The 18,774-nt window shown below is 37.7% G+C and overlaps 1 pseudogene; it reads right to left on the bottom strand.

Annotated features, from left to right (window-relative positions):
- Window positions 1-3,136: 3,136 nt before the first annotated feature.
- On the bottom strand, window positions 3,137-4,090 carry LOC125282695 (olfactory receptor 4K14-like; annotated as a pseudogene).
- Window positions 4,091-18,774: the final 14,684 nt, after the last annotated feature.

Genomic DNA, 18,774 nt, shown 5'->3' on the forward strand with positions numbered 1-18,774 from the left:
CTAAAGGGTAACATTTCATTCTTTTTTAATGGCTGATTAATATTCTGTATTTCCATTCATCCACCCTTAGACCCAGGGTACTTACATATCTTGGCTATTGTAAATAATGCTGCAGTGAAAATAGAGTGGAGCTTTTAAGCTCCTTAATTGTTCACATACATGGGTGTAATTGGTCATAAAATTTGACAAGTCCAAAGTCCATAAAATCAAAACACAGTATTACTACAGTGGCAAGCAAGAAGATTCCTGAGAAATTTATACCAAGGCAGTTTTCAATCTGTGTTTTTAGTGTTTATGAAAATGTATGAGATTACAGGCATAAGAAAAGCCAGAAGTACCCAGGAACATGCTTCTCCTTATTGAAAACATTGTCCAAAATTATTGGAAGTTTCATCCAGTTATTGAAGTAATCCAATCATTGCCCATTTCTCTCCTTTCGTTTGATGTTTTGGAATCAACATACAAGAAAATTCATTGAATTCTTTGACATTAGTTTAGTTAATACAGAAGTCAACTGTTGCTTATGACTGTCTTTTTCAGGATCCAAAGACATTTAAAAACTCAGCATAAAATCTGAGTACTCAAACACACTTCCTAATAGATGACACCACAAGGGACAGAATCAACTCGGTAAGATACAATGTAGATGTAGAGTTTATTTATACACTATGGGTTAAAATTTATTAATTTCTTAATCCAATGCACTTTAAATAGTAACACAATAGCTTAATTTACACCATGAAATATTGAGCCATAAAATACTGATTTTCCCCGTGTGAAAATTAACTTCTTTTTTTTTAATGTTTTTTTATTATATTATGTTAGTCACCATACAGTACATCCCTGGTTTCTGATGCAAAGTTTGATGATTCATTAGTTGCGTATAACACCCAGTGCACTATGCAATATGTGCCCTCCTTACTACCCATCACCAGCCTATACCATTCCCCCACCCCCCCTCCCCTCTGAAGCCCTCAGTTTGTTTCTCAGAGTCCATAGTCTCTCATGCTTCATTCCCCCTTCTGGTTACCCCCCCTTTCTTTATCCCTTTCTTCCCCTACTGATCTTCCTAGTTCTTTTGTTCCATAGATGAGAGAAACCATATGATAATTGTCTTTCTCTGCTTGACTTATTTCACTTAGCATTATCTCCCCCAGTGCCATCCATGTTGCAGCAAATGTTGAGAACTCGTTCTTTTTGATAGCTGAGTTATATTCCATTGTATATATGGACCACATCTTCTTAATCCAGTCATCTGTTGAAGGGCATCTCGGTTCCTTCCACGATTTAGCTATTGTGGACAATGCTGCTATGAACATTGGGGTGCATATGGCCCTTCTCTTCACTACGTCTGTATCTTTGGGGTAAATACCCAGTAGTGCAATGGCTGGGTCATAGGGTAGCTCAATTTTTAACTTTTGAAGGGACCTCCACACTGTTTTCCAGAGTGGCTGTACCAGCTTGCATTCCCACCAACAATGTAGGAGGGATCCCCTTTCTCCACATCCTCTCCAGCAATTGCTGTTTCCTGCCTTGTCTATTTTTGCCATTCTAACTGGCATAAGGCGGTATCTTAGTGTGATTTTGATTTGAATTTCCCTGATGGCTAATGATTTTGAACATTTTTTCATGTGTCTGTTGGCCATTTGTATGTCTTCATTGGAAAAGTGTCTGTTCATATCTTCTGCCCATTTTTTGATTTGTTTATTTGTTTCTCGTGTATTGAGTTTGAGAAGTTCTTTGTAGATCTTGGATACCAGTCTTTTATCTGTAGCATCATTTGCAAATATATTCTCCTATTCCATGGGCTGCCTTAGTTTTTTTGATTGTTTCCTTGGCTGTGCAGAAGCTTTTTATCTTGATGAAGTCCCACATGTCCATTTTATCTTTTGGTTCTCTTGCCTTTGGAGATGTGTCATGAAAAAGGTTACTTTGGCCAATGTCGTAGAGGTTGCTGCCTATGTTCTCCTCTAGAATTTTGATGGATTCCTGTCTCACCTCAAGGTCTTTCATCCATTTGGAGTTTATCTTTGTGTATGGTGTGAAAGAGTGGTCAAGTTTCATTCTTTTGCATGTAGCTGCCCAATTTTCCCAGCCCCATTTATTGAAGAGACTGTCTTTTTTCCACTGGATGTTTTTTCCTGCTTTATCAAAGATTAGTTGCCCAAAGAGCCGAGGGTCCATTTCTGGGTTCTCTATTCTGTTCCATTGGTCTATGTGTCTGTTTTTGTGCCAGTACAATGCTGTCTTTGTGATCCAGAAAAGGCCCCGAATTGCCAAGGAACTGTTGAAAAGAAAAAAGAAAGCTGGGGGCATCACAATGCCGGATTTTGAGCTGTACTGCAAAGCTGTGATCACAAAGAAAATTAACTTCTGTAATTGAATTTCATAATTGAATTGAAAGTTTAAGCATAATACACACATAATTCCCAAGAAAAAGTATACTTTTTAAATCAATAGGATCTTGAAATAGTGTCTTTTTCCTCCTCTCGGGCTTTCACAACCATGAGAAAGAATCATAGAGCATTTTATTCTTACACTAGCTTACTTCTGCTGAATGTCTCCTGTCCTGAATGCTTACAAACTGACAGCTCTTGCTATACTAAACTATGATTAGGAAATTAAAATCACTTTCTATAAATATTGTAGACAAAATAATCTAGGAAGAGAAATCTGGTTTAACAAAGAGAGAAGGAAAATTGCCAAGTCCATTCCAAAGTGAATGTGTGGGGTTGAATGTGTATGTACATGTATGTCTGTTTACATAAAGTTATATTACATAGTAATTACTATGTGATTATACTAATATATTACAATGCAGTTATATTATACCTATAAATTACATTTATAATATAAAATGATATAATAAAATTATAATAATTATAATGTAATATAAATCTTACATTATAAGGTAGTGATACTATAAAGTTGTAAAATTTTGTTTAAAGTATGAAATTATATAGCATAAAACTATATACATGATTTTTGTTATTATCCACAACTATTTCTCTGTACTATAACACAATATGAATTACATCCATAAAACATCAGAATGAAATCTTTAAGCAGAAATCCTATGAGAGAAATGATATCCCCTGAATGAGTAAGAACATGTAGGTTTGTAGAAAGCTGGAATTCAGTAAGAAGTCACGCGTTGGTTACACAGTTTCTTCATAGCTGTTTTCATCTCTTTATTTCTCAGCGTGTAGATAAGGGGGTTCAAGAGTGGAGTAAAAATGGTATAAAACACAGACAGGAGCTTGTCCACAGAGAAGTGATTGAAAGGCCACACGTAAATGAAAATGCAGGGCCCAAAGAAGAGCGTGACTACCATGATGTGTGCAGGGCAAGTAGACAGTGCTTTGGATACCCCACCAGCAGCATGCTGTTGGACAGTGATGAGGATAGCAGTACAAGAGACCAAGAGGAGCAGAAAACAGCTCATGCAGAGCAACCCACTGTCTGAGATCATAAGTATACCCAAGACATAGGTGTCCATGCAGGCAAGCTTGATCACGAGAGGAAGGTCACAGAAGAAGCTGTCCACCTCATTGGGGCCACAGTAAGGTAAATTCACAGTAAAGGCTACTTGACTGATGGAGTGCACAAATCCAGTGACCCATGAAACCAACACCAGCCCCATGCAAGTCTGCCGGCTCATCACAGTCATGTAATGCAAAGGTTTGCATATAGCCACATATCTGTCATAGGCCATGGAAACCAGAAGTACCATCTCAGCCCCACCAATAAAGTGCAAGAAGAAGATTTGAGCCATGCATCCTCCAAAGGAGATGAGCTTTCGATCACTAAGAAAGTCCCTGACCATCTTGGGGGTGGCAAATGAGGCGAGCCATGTGTCTAAGAAGATTTCACAGCAGGAAGTACATAGGAGAGGAGTGCAAGTGGGGGTCAGAAATCACAGTGACCACAATGATGAGGTTACCCAGCACAGTGGACACATAGATTCCAGAGAAAAATATAAAGAAAAATGCTGGAGATGTTGTAAAGTGCAGAGTCCATACAACACAAATTCTGACACCAAGGAATAATTCTGCAACTCCATTATCTCAAGTTTCAGACTGTTCTGAATCTATATAAAGAAAAGAGGTGGACATGAAAGGGCCTGTCAACTACCAGACACATGAAAGTGATCACCTAAACTTTATCTGAATATAATCTTAATTTGTAAGACAGAGTATAAAATACACTACAAGAACGATTAAAGCCAAGCCCAGCAATAGAGTTTGCGGTGCTCCCACGTTAAGGCTGCTGGTGCAGCCATCTCCACAATGCTTGCTTTGAAAACTTGACAATCCAGACTCCTTCAGGGACTTCTCCTGGTAGTAGTGGAACCACCTCCTCCTTCCGTATTCATTTGCTCACTCACAAGCTCACTCATTCAGACTAGGTCTATGTAACACTGAGAGTTTCCCATTCTCATTCAGTTAATAAAGCACTCAGTATAAAGGGAAATAAATCAATTAACCTAGGGTTCATACAGTTCTCCAAATCCCACATTTTATTACTGCTCTTGTCATCTCTATTAATCAGTTGGGTTTGGGATTAAAAAGCCAATGATCCAATCCATTTGTAGATTTATTGTGTATAAACTGATGACTTATGACAGGATTTAAGAATAGCTTCAGGGGCGCCTGGGTGGCACAGCGGTTAAGCGTCTGCCTTCGGCTCAGGGCGTGATCCCGGCGTTCTGGGATCGAGCCCCACATCAGGCTCTTCCGCTATGAGCCTGCTTCTTCCTCTCCCACTCCCCCTGCTTGTGTTCCCTCTCTCGCTGGCTGTCTCTATCTCTGTCGAATAAATAAATAAAATCTTTAAAAAAAAAAAAAGAATAGCTTCAATGAAAGAAATATTTTTCAAGATCTTTCAACAAGGGCCAGAGCATAAGACTATGCAATAATTTGGGGGGGGGGTGTAGCTTTCACAGTATACACAAGTACCGATAAGTTCAGCATTTGATTAAAAACATAGTTCTGAACTTCCAGAAGAACTGGGATGGGATGGATAGGTCTCACCATCAGTTTATCATGAGAAATGAGGTGGTACCCCAGTCTTCTCACTAAGAGGAAGATATTGTATAAACGTTTTTATAAAGACATTGAACAGAATTCTTCATGACTGATTTCACAAAAGATGCAGAACTGTCCTTTGCATGAACTTTTATTATGTTGGCCCTTTACAAAATTGAAGACTATAACATGAAATAATCATTTGGCAAGGCTTCTTACAGGGAGCTAAAGTTACATATTCCAAATCTGAAATATTCTAATGATGTGAACATGATAGAGTGATAGAATTAAAAAATCTAGAGGAACTCATGGTTATTGTATCAGTTTTAGTCCACTCGAATAGCAACAGTCTCCACCAGGTTTTTTAAGGTAACAGAGATTCAGATTCTTTTGTTCCTCTTGAAGTTTTCTAACTGGATTATATTAAAAGATTTAATTGCAGGACTTTTTAGGAAGAGGTGCTACCCCTCTTTAGAATGGGATTATGTATCTTACTGTTAAACACTGCTGTGGACAAGACGGAAATCATCACAATTCAGGATCTCTTAAACCAGTTTAGTTAGATGACCCTGACACAAGCTAGCATACATATTACAGACCACAATGGCCGTTCTTTTATTGATATGCTTGTGCTCTATGGCCATGAGAATTTTCACATGTAAACCTAAAACATAACTGGGTTTCATTTAGTGTTTTCTAGAGATTTCCCAAATGGAAAACTTGGGAAACAAAAATAAAGAAATGTTTAACTTCCTATTGAATTAAAGATGCTCTGAAATCAGATATTGGTGATGGTTGACCAACTCTGTTAATATACTAAAAACCATTGAATTGTACCCTGAAATTGAGTGGACTTTAAGGTATGTAAATGATATATCAATAAAACACTTTTGAAAATGGATTCTGAAAAAAGTGGAATAAATGGACTTACATAGGGCTCTGATTTCAGAGAACACTATCATTTACTAAGGCATTTTAAAGATTGTTAAATGTTAAGTTTATAATCAGAAACAATGAGGTTGATTTTGTATACCTACAAATGCTACTTAGGAAACAAATACAACAATGACAAAATTTGATTTTAACTGACAAGCTAATATTATCTCCTCCAACAATTTTAAAGTAAAAAATAATGGAACGAATTAGTCTCTAGTTGACCTGTATGTTCGGACATACATTCACAAATGTCTATCAAAGGCTATTTACTAACCTGGAGTTAGATGGTCACTGCTGGTGCTGCTGACCCCTCAATTTGTATTTCAAATCTACTATCCTTCAGTGGAACTTTCGAAAATATACAAATTTTTTATTCTATAGAGGATTTAATAATCTTTTTCTCTTCCTCCTCATCCTGGAAAATAATTACAGAAAAGCATCACTTTAAGAAGCTAGAGAAATTCAGATTTGAGTCTTCTTTGGACCTTAGATATAAATATCTATGTCCTCTCTCCCATCAAATAAAGAATTCCTTAAAGATGGGACATTGATAGCCAATTACCATAATGGAGCTTGGGGAATATATTCAAGTGGAAATTTTTGCTAATAAGTCAGGTTAATTTCTCCAAGTGACAAAAGAAGAAAGATTTTAAAGACATCAGGTTCTATAAACACAGTTACAGTTATTTTAATAGTTTAAGCAGAATAATGTGTACCCTTATCCAGTTAATATACTGTAAAATGTGCCTCTCCTTTAGATAATAAAATTAACAAGTTACATTTTAAAAATATACTGAAAATCTGCCAACCTTGAACATTATTTTATGTAACTTTGATCAAGCACAGTACTTTGGAACATCAGATTTATATGTGCCAAAATATTTGCTTTCTCCAGATTTATTCATTTATTCATGTTCATGAATAATGAAATCTCCTGGTATCTGGGTTACTTTGCACACCACTTATAATTGTCATCCCACCTACCTCCCCAAATCATTTGAGGTTAATTCAGGCTTCTTTTGCTGATGGTTGTATGCTGATTACAAAAATCTTAGAATTTTCCAATGAATGATAATCACATTTACAACAATTCACATGGCATTCGATTCCATATTAGGTATATAAGTACAACCCAATTTATAAGGGATTTCACTGGCAAGACAGCATCTAAGTATAGTAAAAAGTCTCGTGTTCTATATTGGCTTTAGATAATTGTATTTCTCTTAAAAGAAATCACAAAACTTTTCTAAGTTTTTTTCTCTTTTGAAAACACACAAAGAATAATTGCTGAAGAAAAATTGTAGAAGTAACCTATATGCATCAATGTCATTTGTTTTTGATATACAGTCATTATGTGGATACAAACATACTAGGTAAAGCTAAGAATTGCCGAGAAGCTTCTGACAACCAACAGAGTCAATGTTTGATTTGGAGTTAGGAAAAGATTTCCTAAACATGATGATTAATATTATGTGTCAATCTGGGGGAATGTTGTTGAATGAAATTACCATTGAAATTGATGAACTCCGAGTAAAACAGGTTTCCCTCCAGGAGGTGGGTGGGCCTTACCCAATCAGTTGAAGGCCTGAATAGAAGAAAAAGACCAGCCTTCCCAAGCAAGACAGAACTCTCTAGGAGACTGTCTTTGAATTTCATCTGCACCATCAACCCTCCTGAAACTCTAGCCTTCCAGTCCACATCATAGTTTTAGATTATGAACTTGCTAGGCTCTTTAAAACATATAAGCCATTCCTTGTAATAAATCTCTCCCGCTTTCTCTCTCTCTCCATCTTTTTGTCTGTCACTCTGTCTCTGTTTCTCTCTCTCTCTTTATGTCTGTCTCTGTCTCTCTCTCCTTCCCCTTCTTTTACCCGAAATCCCTGACTGATACCGTAAATATAAAGTCAGTAATAGAAGAATTCAGAAAGCAAAATATACAAAAATATGTAAAATTTAAAAAAAAATCTTTGTATTTTAGGAAGCATCACAATAGAATTTAAATCCAAGTACAAACTTGTTAACTGTATTTCCAATCTTGTGACCCCAAAGTTACTACATAGAGTTGTGTAGACTTTAAGTATTGGCCAAAGGGTCTATGGAGGCTGACATCCAGCCTGAGCCCCACCCATCCAACAAACAATATGTCTTAACCAGGCCTGGGTTTGCCCCTTGGAAGCACTTTTTTCCTAATCCACACAAAGTTCCAGTGTGGTTATTTTAGCCCTGATGACAAAGCCCTAATATCCTTAACACAGAAGAAGTATTTATAAATCAGTAAGTGAGAGAAACTTGAAGAGAAAGAAGAGGAAAGAACTTAAGAAAATTAGTTTTTAAAAGGAAGAGGTCTAATAGGCCAATAAACATTAAAAAGTTGACCTCACTAAACAAAACTTAACAAGGCATACTTTATTCACATTTCAGATTTGGAATAAATACATCAGACTCGTGGTCAGGTCTGATGAAAATGGATAATTTCATAATAAAAATAGCAATTTAAATTTAAATAACACTTCATGTCTCTTTCTCTATGCCAGGACTATGTCAGGTTGATTCTTTCTTTCTCCTTTCTTTTCTTTCTTTTCTTTCTTTCTTTCTTTCTTTCTTTCTTTCTTTCTTTCTTTGTAAAGATTTTATTTAATTATTTGACAGAGAGAGAGAGACAGCCAGCAAGAGAGGGAACACAAGCAGGGGGAGTGGGAGAAGAAGCAGGCTCCCAGTGGTGGGGCCCGATGTGGGGCTCGATCTCAGGACCCCAGGATCATGCCCTGAGCCAAAGGCAGATGCTTAATGACTGAGCCACCCAGGCGCCGCAGAATGATTCTTTCAATTAATCCTCACAACAGTCTAATAAGAGAAACACCATCATTACCAGTTTATAAATAAGGAGACTGAGGCTATGTGTTTGGACACACACACTGTCAGTGGCAGAGTCGATGTTCTAACCCAGGTGCATAGGCTCCAGAATCTATATTCTTAAGCTGTGGAATGCTGCTTCCCTCACTGTTAATAAGAATATGTATCAGGGGGCACCTGGGTGGCTCAGTTGGTTAAGTGTCAGACTCCTGGTTTTGGCTCAAGTCATGATCTCAGGGTCGTGAGACCATGCCCCAAGTTGGGCTCTGCACTCAGCCAGGAGTCTGCTTGGGATTCTCTTTGCCGCTCTTCCCCTCACCCCTGCTCATGCTCTCTCTCCCTCTCAAACAAATAAAATAAATAAAATCTTAAAAAAAAAAGAATGTAAATCAGCATAAATTTTTGATAGACACTTTGGAAATATAAATCAGGCTCCTTGAAAACTGCCAATAGATCTTGACCTAGTATTTCTATGATAAAAGATGCCTATTAAGAGGTTTGGATTAATAAATAAAAAATTACAATTTAATTTTGCCACAATACTAAAAATGAATTAAAGTAGATCACTGTGATAGAAAATAATGACAAGAAAAATAATATTTTCAATGCACATTTCAATATATTAAGAAAGGTCCATGGTGTTTTCTTTAAACAAAAAGGGGGGGACACCAAGCTATACATGTAGTGCCCATTCTCCGATGCACTGGTGAATGAAATCGACCATAATGTCTTCCTTAGGGTACTTACATTCTCACAGAAAATGCAGACAGCTGAACACAAACAAAATGGTAATTTATAATAAGTCTAAGGAAAAAATCAAACAGGGTAAGAGATAGTGGGAATGCCAGAGTTTTCATTTGAAATAGGATGTTCAGAATAGGTCTCGTTGAGAAAGTGACTTTTGACCAAAGACTTACAGGAGGACATGGGAGCGTCCATGTGTACATCTGGGGAAAGCCAAACACGGAGAGAAGAGCCAGTGCGGAGGCACTTAGGTGGCTGCTGCCTGACAATGTTCACGCAACTCCTGTGACTAAAGTGGAATAAGGTGGAAAGTGGTTGGGATGATAAGCAATTGTGGGTGGTGCATAAATCCTGTAGGGCCCTGTAGACACTACCAGCACACCGCCTTCCCTTCTGAGTGAGGTGGTGAGTGTGAGCTTTGAGTAGAGGTCAGGCGTTAGAACGGCTCTAACTGCTCCTGTTGGAAAAGGCAAGGATGGAGGCTAGGAGGCCAGGTAAGCAGCAAGTTCACTAATTCAGGCCAGCTGTGACGACGGCTCATTCCCCAAATGTTCCCTGGAAGACAGAAGTAGTCAGACTTCAGATATATTCTGAAACTGCAGCCAATAGGATTTCCTGAAGATTTTTTTTTTCAAATTTTTATTTAAATTCCAGTTACTTGGAGAGAGTCCCAGATGACAGAGGAGTAGGAGACCTTAATTTCGTCTGGTCCCAGGAATAAGGTAGATAGCTATCAAACCATTCTGAACATCTGCGAACTCAACTGGAGATCAGAGAAAATAGCTGCAACTCTAGGAATAGAAAAGCGACCACTTTCTGCAAGGTATTAGGTGTGGAGAAGTGAATCCAAGGAGATTCATGGGAAGATAGACCGCAGCGGGAGGAAACCCCATCAGCCAGCTACCAGCAAGTGATAGAGCAGTGGAGCACAAAATCGGAACGTTTAGAAGTCTGCTCTGGTGAGGGACATTGCTCAGGCTGCTATGCGGGGGCTGAACCCTAGCTGTAACAGTGTAGTCTCAGGATCCTCGGGGACAGGAAGACTGGGGGTGCCTGAGTGCAGCAGAGCTCCCAGGCACCAGAGCGGGAAAACTGGATGCAAAGAGTGAGCCTAGGAGTGGGCTCTTAGCATTGCCATAAACCAGGAACCACATCACAGTCGGGCTCTCTGAGCAGGAGCCCCACAAACGGCAGAACTAGTGAGAACCCCCTTCCTTCCCTGTGAGGAGTGGCTCGGGAGCACACCACAGAAGTCTGTTGGGTTTGGAGACTCGAAACGGGGTTGTGTGCCTGAGATAGAAACGCTTGGTCACAGACCAGGTGAGCATGGAGTGTGGACAAAGACCAGGGAAACAGGAGTGATTGACTGCTTTTCCCTGAGGGCACACCAAGGAGTGCCCCCCCCACCCCAAGCTCTCAGCTCTGGGGACAGAGACTGGGAGGCCACCATTTTCATTCCCATCCTCTAAAGCGGCGTGAAAAGCCTTCAGGGAACAAAAGCCATATAGAACAAACTGGAGCAGATTACTTAGCTTGGTCCCTGGTAAGGGCGGTGCAGCTCCGCCCGGGCCAAAGACACTGTAGAATCAATGCAACAGGCCCCTCCCCCAGAAGATGAGCTGGAGCATCCAGCCAAGGCCAAGTTTACCAATCAATGAGAACTGCAGAACTCCGGGGCTAGGGGAATACAGCACATGGAATTCATGGCTTTTTTCCCATGATTCTTTAGTCTTTCAACCTTAACTTTTTAAAAAAAAAAAAATTTCTCTCCTTTTTCATCCAATTTATTATTTTATCAACTCCTTTTAAAAATCTTTTTTATTTTTCATTTTTACAGTCACACTCTCTCCCTTCATTGTATTTAATCTTATTTTGTATATATATGAGTTTTTCCTTCTTTACAATTTTGGGATGCAGTTTCTACTTACAGACCAAAATACACCCAGAATCTAGTGCATAGCTCTGTTCTATTCACCTGTCTGATCATATTCTCTTTTTTGTTTTTTTGTTTTTTTTGGGTTTTTTTTGCATTTTTTTCTTTTTCTCTTCTTTTTTTAAATTTTATTTTTTAGTTTTTTTATTATGATATGTTGGTCACCATACAGACATCATTAGTTTTTGATGTAGTGATCAATGATTCATTGTTTGTGTACAACACCCAGTGCTCCATGCAATATGTGCCCTCCTTAATACCCTTCACCGGCCTAACCCATCCTCCCACTGCCCTCCCGTCAAAAAACCCTCAGTTTGTTTTCCGGAGTCCATAGTCTCTTTTGGTTTATCTCCTCCTCTCTTCCCCCCCGCATTTTCCCTCCCTTCTCCTAATGATCTCCCTGCTATTCCTTATGTTCCACAAATAAGTGAAGCCATATGATAATTGTCTTTCTCTGCTTGACTTATTTCACTTAGCATAATCTCCTCCAGTTCCATCCATGTTGATGCAAATGTTGGGTAATCATTCTTTCTGATGGCTGAATAATATTCCATTGTATATATGGACCACATCTTCTTTATCCATTCATCTGTTGAAGGGCATCTCAGCTCCTTCCACAGTTTGGCTATTGTGGACAATGCTGCTATGAACATTGGGGTGCATATTGCCCTCCTTTTCACTACATCTGTATCTTTGGGGTAAATACCTAGTAGTGAAATTGCTGGGTCATAGGGTAGCTTTATTTTTAACTTTTTGAGGAACCTCCACACTGTTTTCCAGAGTGGCTGTACCAACTTGCATTCCCACCAACAGTGTAAGAGGGTTCCCCTTTCTCCACATCAAGTCCAACATTTGTTGTTTCTTGCCTTGTCAATTTTTGCCATTCTAGCTGGTATAAGCTGGTCATTTTGATTTGAATTTCCCTGAACATTTTTTTTCATGTGTCTGTTAGCCATTCGTACGTCTTCATTGGAAAAGTGTCTCTTCATATCTTCTGCCTATTTTTTATTTGATTATTTATTTCTTGGGTGTTGAGTTTGAGAAGTTCTTTGTAGATCTTGGGTACCAGTCTTTTATCTGTAGTGTCATTTGCAAATATCTTTTCCCATTCCGTGGGTTGCCTCTTTGTTTTGTTGACTGTTTCCTTGGCTGTGCAGAAGATTTTTATCTTGATGAAGTCCCAAAAGTTCATTTTTGTTTTTGTTTCCCTTGCCTTTGGATACATGTCTAGGAAGAAGTTGCTGTGGCTGATGTCGAAGTGGTTACTGCCTGTGTTCTCCTCTATGATTTTGATGGATTTCTGTCTCACATCGAGGTCTTTCATCCATTTAGAGTTTATCTTTGTGTATGGTGTGAGAGAATGGTAGAGTTTCATTCTTCTGTGTATAGCTGTCCAATTTTCCCAGCACCATTTATTGAAGACACTGTCTTTTTTCCATTGGATGTTTTTTTCCTACTCTGTCAAAGATCAGTTGACCATAGAGTTGAAAGTCCATTTCTGGAGTCTCTATTCTGTCCCACTGATATGTGTCTGTTTCTGTGCCAGTACCATGCTGTCTTGGTGATCACAGCTTTGTAGTATAGCTTGAAATCAGGCAACGTGATGCCCCCAGCTTTGTTCCTTCTTTTTCAACATTTCCTTAGAAATTCAGGGTCTTTTCTGGTTCCACACAAATTTAGGATTGTTTGTTCCAGCACTTTGAAAAATGGCAATTGGTATTTTGATTGGGATGGCGTTGAAAGTATAGGTTATTCTGGGTAGCATAGACATTTTAACTATGTTTATTCTTCTGATCCATGAGTATGGAATGTTTTTCCATCTTTTTTTTTTTTTTTTGTCTTCTTCACTGTCTTTCATCAGTGTTCTGTAGTTTCTAGAGTATAGATCTTTTACCTCTTTGGTTAGGTTTATTCTGAGATATCTTATGGTTTTTGGTGCTATTGTAAATGGAATCTATTCCTTAATTTCTTTTTCGTCAGTCTCATTGTTAGTCTATAGAAAAGCAACTGATTTCTGTGCATTGATTTTTATCCTGCCACATTACTGAATTGCTGTATGAGTTCTAGTAATTTGGGGGTGGATTCTAGAAGCTGGTTCTTTGAAAGAATTAATAAGATCGATAGACCTCTGGCCAGACTTATCCAAAAGAAAAGAGAAAGGACCCAAATTAATAAAAATATGAATAGAAGGAGAGAGAACACCAAGGAAATAGAAACAATCATTAGAAACTATTATCAACAACTATATGCCAATAAATTAAGCAACCTGGAAGAAATGGATGCCTTCCTGGAAATGTATAAACTACCCAGACTGAAACAGGAAGAGATGGACAATTTAAATAGGCCAATATCCAGTAATGAGATTGAAGCAGTGATCAAAAACCTCCCAAAAAAACAAGAGTCCAGGGCCTGATGGAGTCCCTGGGGAATTTTGTTTGTTTGTTTGTTTTGGTTTTGTTTGTTTGTTTTTTAAAGTCTTTTTAAATTTTTTCTTTGTAGTTACATTCTATCCTTTCAATGTATTTAATTCCATTTTTGTATATATAAATTTTTCTTTCTTTACAGTTTTGAGATCTGGTTTCTTCTGACAAAAATACACTCAAGAGATAGTGTATTGCTCTGTTTTGTTCACCTGTCTATGTCCCTTCCTTTTCTCTCTCTCTCTCTCTTCTGTTTTTTCTTATCTTTTATTTTGCATTTTACAGTTATATTCTATCCTTTCATTGTATTTAACTTTATTTTTATACATATATAAGTTTTTCTTTCTTTACAATTTTGGGATCTAGTTTTCTAAAAAACAGACCAAAATACACACCGAATCCAGTGTATTATTCTATTCTGCTCACCTGTCTGATTATTTCTCTCTCTTTTTTTTTTTCTTTTCCCCGGTTTTGGGTCTCATCTGATTTGTTTAGTGTATATTTCTCTGGGGTCGTTGTTGCCATTTTAGTATTTTGTTCTCTCATTTATCTATTTTTCCCTGTACAGAATGATAAGATGGAAAACCACCCCTCAAAAAAGAGAACAAGAGGCAGTACTGACTGCCAGGGACTTAATCAGTATGGACATAAGTAAGATGTTGGAACTAGAGTTCAGAATAACGACTATAAAATACTAGCTGGGCTTGATAAAAAAAAAACATAGAAGACACTAGAGAATCCATTTCTGGAGAAATAAAAGAACTAAAATCTACCAAGTTGAAATCAAAAAGGCTATTAATGAGATACAATAAAAAATGGAGGCCCTAACTGCTAGGATAAATGAGGCAGAAGAGAGAATTAGTAATATAGAAGACCAAATGATGGAGCATAAAGAAGCTGAGAAAAAGAGAGATAAACAATGACTGGATCACAAGGGAAGAATTCAAGAGATAAGTGATACCATAAGGTGAAACAATATTAGAATAATTGGGATCCCAGAAGAAGAGGAAAGAGAGAGAGGGGGGCAATAGGTATATTGGAGCAAATTACAGCAAAGAACTTCCCTAACTTGGGGAGGTAAACAGGCATCAAAATCCAGGAAGAACAGAGAACCCCCTCTCAATATCAATAAATATAGGTCAACACCCTGACATATAATAGTGAAACTTAAACATCTCAGAGACAAAGAGAAAATCCTGAAAGCAACTCGGGACAAGAGGTCAGTAACCTACAAGGGTAGAAACTTTAGATTGGTAGCAGACTTATCCACAGAGACCTGGAAGGTCTTGCATGACATATTCAGGGTGCTAAATGAGAAAAATATGCAGCCAAGAATACTTTATAGAGCTAGGATGTCATTCAAAATAGGAGGAGAGGTAGAAAGCTTCCAGGACAAATGGAAACTAAAAGAACTTGTGATCACCAAACCAATGCTACAAGAAATATTAAAGGGTATCCTGGAAGTGAAGAGAGAGTTCAAAAGTAACATAGAACAGAAAGGAACAGAGATAGTACACAAATAGTGATTTTACAGGTAATACAATGTCACCAAATTCATATCTTTCAAGAGTTACTCTGAATGTAAATGGGCTAAATGCTCCAATCAAAACCGCAGGGTTTCAGATGGTTAAAAAACAAGACACTGTAATATGCTGTCTACAAAAGACTCATTTTAGACCTAAAGACACCTTCTGACTGAAAGCGAGGGTGTGAAGAGCCATTTATCATCCTAATGGACATCAAAAGAAAACTGGGATCACCATCCTTATATTAGACAAATTAGATCTTCAACCAAAGACTGTAATAAGGTATGAAGAGGGACATGATACCATACTTAAGGGTCTATCCAACAAAAAGATGGAACAATTATAAATATTTATGTTCTGAACTTGGGAGCAGCCAATTATATAAACCAACTAATAAAATTAAGGAAACATTTTGATAATAACACAATAATAGTAGGGGACTTTAAGATAGCACTCAACAGCAATAGACAGATCATCCAAGCAGAAGAACAACAAGGAAACAGGGCATTGAGTGACACAGTGGCCAGATGGACTTCACAGATATATAAAGAGCACTCCATCCTAAATCAACAGAATACACATTCTTCTCGAGTGCACATGGAGCATTCTCCAGAATACTTCACATACTGGGTCACAAATCAGGTCTCAACCACTACCAAAATATTGGGATTATTCCATGCATATTTTCAGACCACAATGCCTTGAAACTGGAACTCAATCACATCAAGAAATTTAGAAGGAACTCAAATACTTGGAGGTTAAAAGCATCCTACTAAAGAATGAATAGGTCAACCAGGAAATTAAAGAAGAATTTAAAAAATTAATGGAAACAAATGAATATGAAAACATAACTTTTAAAAATCTTTGGGATGCAGCAAAGGTGGTCCTAAGAAGGAAGTACATAGCAATAAAAGCCTTTCTCAAGAAAACAGAAAAGTCTCAAATACACAACCTAACCTTACAACCCAAAGAAGTATTAGAAAGAATAGTAAATAGAGCCTGAGCCAAGCAGGAGAAGAGAAATAATAAAGATTAGAGCAGAAATCAATGAAATAGAAACCAAAAGAACAGTAGAACAGATCAACAAAACTAGAAGCTGTTTCTTTAAAAGAATTAATAAAATCGATAAACCCCATGCTAGACTTCTCAAAAAGAAAAGAGAAAGGACCCAAATTAACAAAATCATGAATGAAAGAGAAAAGATCATGACCAACACCAAAGAAAGACAACGCGAAAGAAATACAATTATAAGAACATATTATGAACAACTATATGCCAACAAATTAGGCAATCTGGAAGAAATGGATGCATTCCTAGAAAGGTATAAACTACCAGAACTGAAACAGGAAGAAATGGAAAACCTGAAGAGGCCCATAACCAGCAAGGAAATTGAAGCAGTAATCAAAAATCTCTGAACAAACAAGAGTCCAGGACCTGATGGCTTCCTAGGGGAATTCTACCAAATGTTTAAAGAACTAATACATATTCTTCTGAAGCTGTTTCAAAAAAATAGAAATAGAAGGGAAATTTCCAAACTTGCTCTATGAGGCCAGCATTACCTTGATCCCAAAGCCAGACAAAGATCCCACCAAAAAGGAGAATCACAGACTGATATCCCTGATGATCATGGATGCCGACATTCTCATCAAGATACTAGCCAGTAGGATCCAACACTAAATTAAAAGGATTATTCACCATGACCAAGTGGGATTTATTCCTGGGCTGCAAGGGTGGTTCAACATTTGCAAATCAATCAATGTGGTACATTACATTAATAGCAGAAAGGACAAGAAATATAAAATCCTCTCAATTGATGCAGAAAAAGCATTTGACAAAGTACAGCATCCTTTCTTAATTAAAACTCTCCAAAGTGTAGGGATAGAGGGAACATACCTCAATATCATAAAAGCCATCTATGAAAAGCCCACAGCAAAAATTATTCTCAATGGCGAAAAACTGAGAGCTTTTCCCGTAAGATCAGGAACACAACAGGGATGCCCACTCTCACTAGTGGTTTTCAACATAGTACTAGCAGTCCTAGCCTCAGCAATCAGACAAAAAAAGAAATAAAAGGTATTCAAATTGGTAAAAAAGAAGTCAAACTCTCACTCTTCACAGATGACATGATACTTTATGTGGAAAACCCAAAAACTCCACCCCAAAATTGCTAGAACTCATACAGCAATTCAGTGAAGTGGCAGGATATAAAATCAATGCACAGAAATCAGTTGCATTTCTATACAATAACAATGAGACAGAAGAAAACGAAATTAAGGAATCAATCCCATTTATAATTGCACCAAAAACCATAAGATACCTAGGAGTAAACCTAACCAAAAAGGTAAAGGATCTGTACTCTAAAAACTATAGAACATTTATGAAAGAAATTGAGGAAGACATGAAGAAATGGAAAAACACTTCATACTCATGGACTGGAAGAATAAATATCTTTAAAATGTCTATGCTACCCAGAGAAATCTACACATTCAATGCAATCCCTATCAAAATACCATGGAGATTTTTCACAGAGCTGGAACAAATAATCCTAAAATTTGTATAGAAAGAGAAAAGATCCCAAATAGTCAAAGGAAAGTTGAAAAAAAAAAAGTTGGTAGCATCACAATGCCAGACTTCAAGCTCTATTACAAAGCTTTAGTCATCAAGACAGCATGGTACTGGCAAAAAAACAGACACACAGATCAGTGAAACAGAATAGAGAAACAAGAAATGGACCCTAAACTCTGTGGTCAACTAGTCTTCAACAGAGCAGGAAAGAATATCCAATGGAAAAAGGACAGTCTCTTCAATAAATGGTGCTGGGAAAATTGGACAGCCACGTGTAGAAGAATAAAACTGGGCCGTTTTCTTACATCACACACACAAAAGAAAACTCAAAATGGATGAAAGGCCTAAATGTGAGACAGGAATCCATCAAAATCCTAGAGGAGAACAAAGACAGCAATGTCTGTGACCTTGGCCTCAGCAACTTCTTGCTAGACACGTCTCCAAAGGCAAGGGAAACAAAAGCAAAAATGAACTCTTGGGACTTCATCAAGATAAAAACTTCTGCACAGCAAAGAAAACAGTCAACAAAAGTAAAAGGCAACTTACAGAATGGGAGAAGATATTTGCAAATGGCAGATGAGATAAAGGGCTAGTATCCAAGATCTATAAAGAACTTATCAAACTCAACACCCAAAACACAAATAATCCAGTCAAGAAATGGGCAGAAGACTGGAATACACATTTTTCCAATGAAGATATACAAATGGCCACCAGATATATGAAAAGTACTCAACATCACTTGGCATCAGGGAAATACAAATCAAATCACA

The sequence above is a fragment of the Ursus arctos genome, unplaced genomic scaffold (assembly GCF_023065955.2).
Source record: "Ursus arctos isolate Adak ecotype North America unplaced genomic scaffold, UrsArc2.0 scaffold_33, whole genome shotgun sequence".
Lineage (NCBI taxonomy): Eukaryota > Metazoa > Chordata > Mammalia > Carnivora > Ursidae > Ursus > Ursus arctos.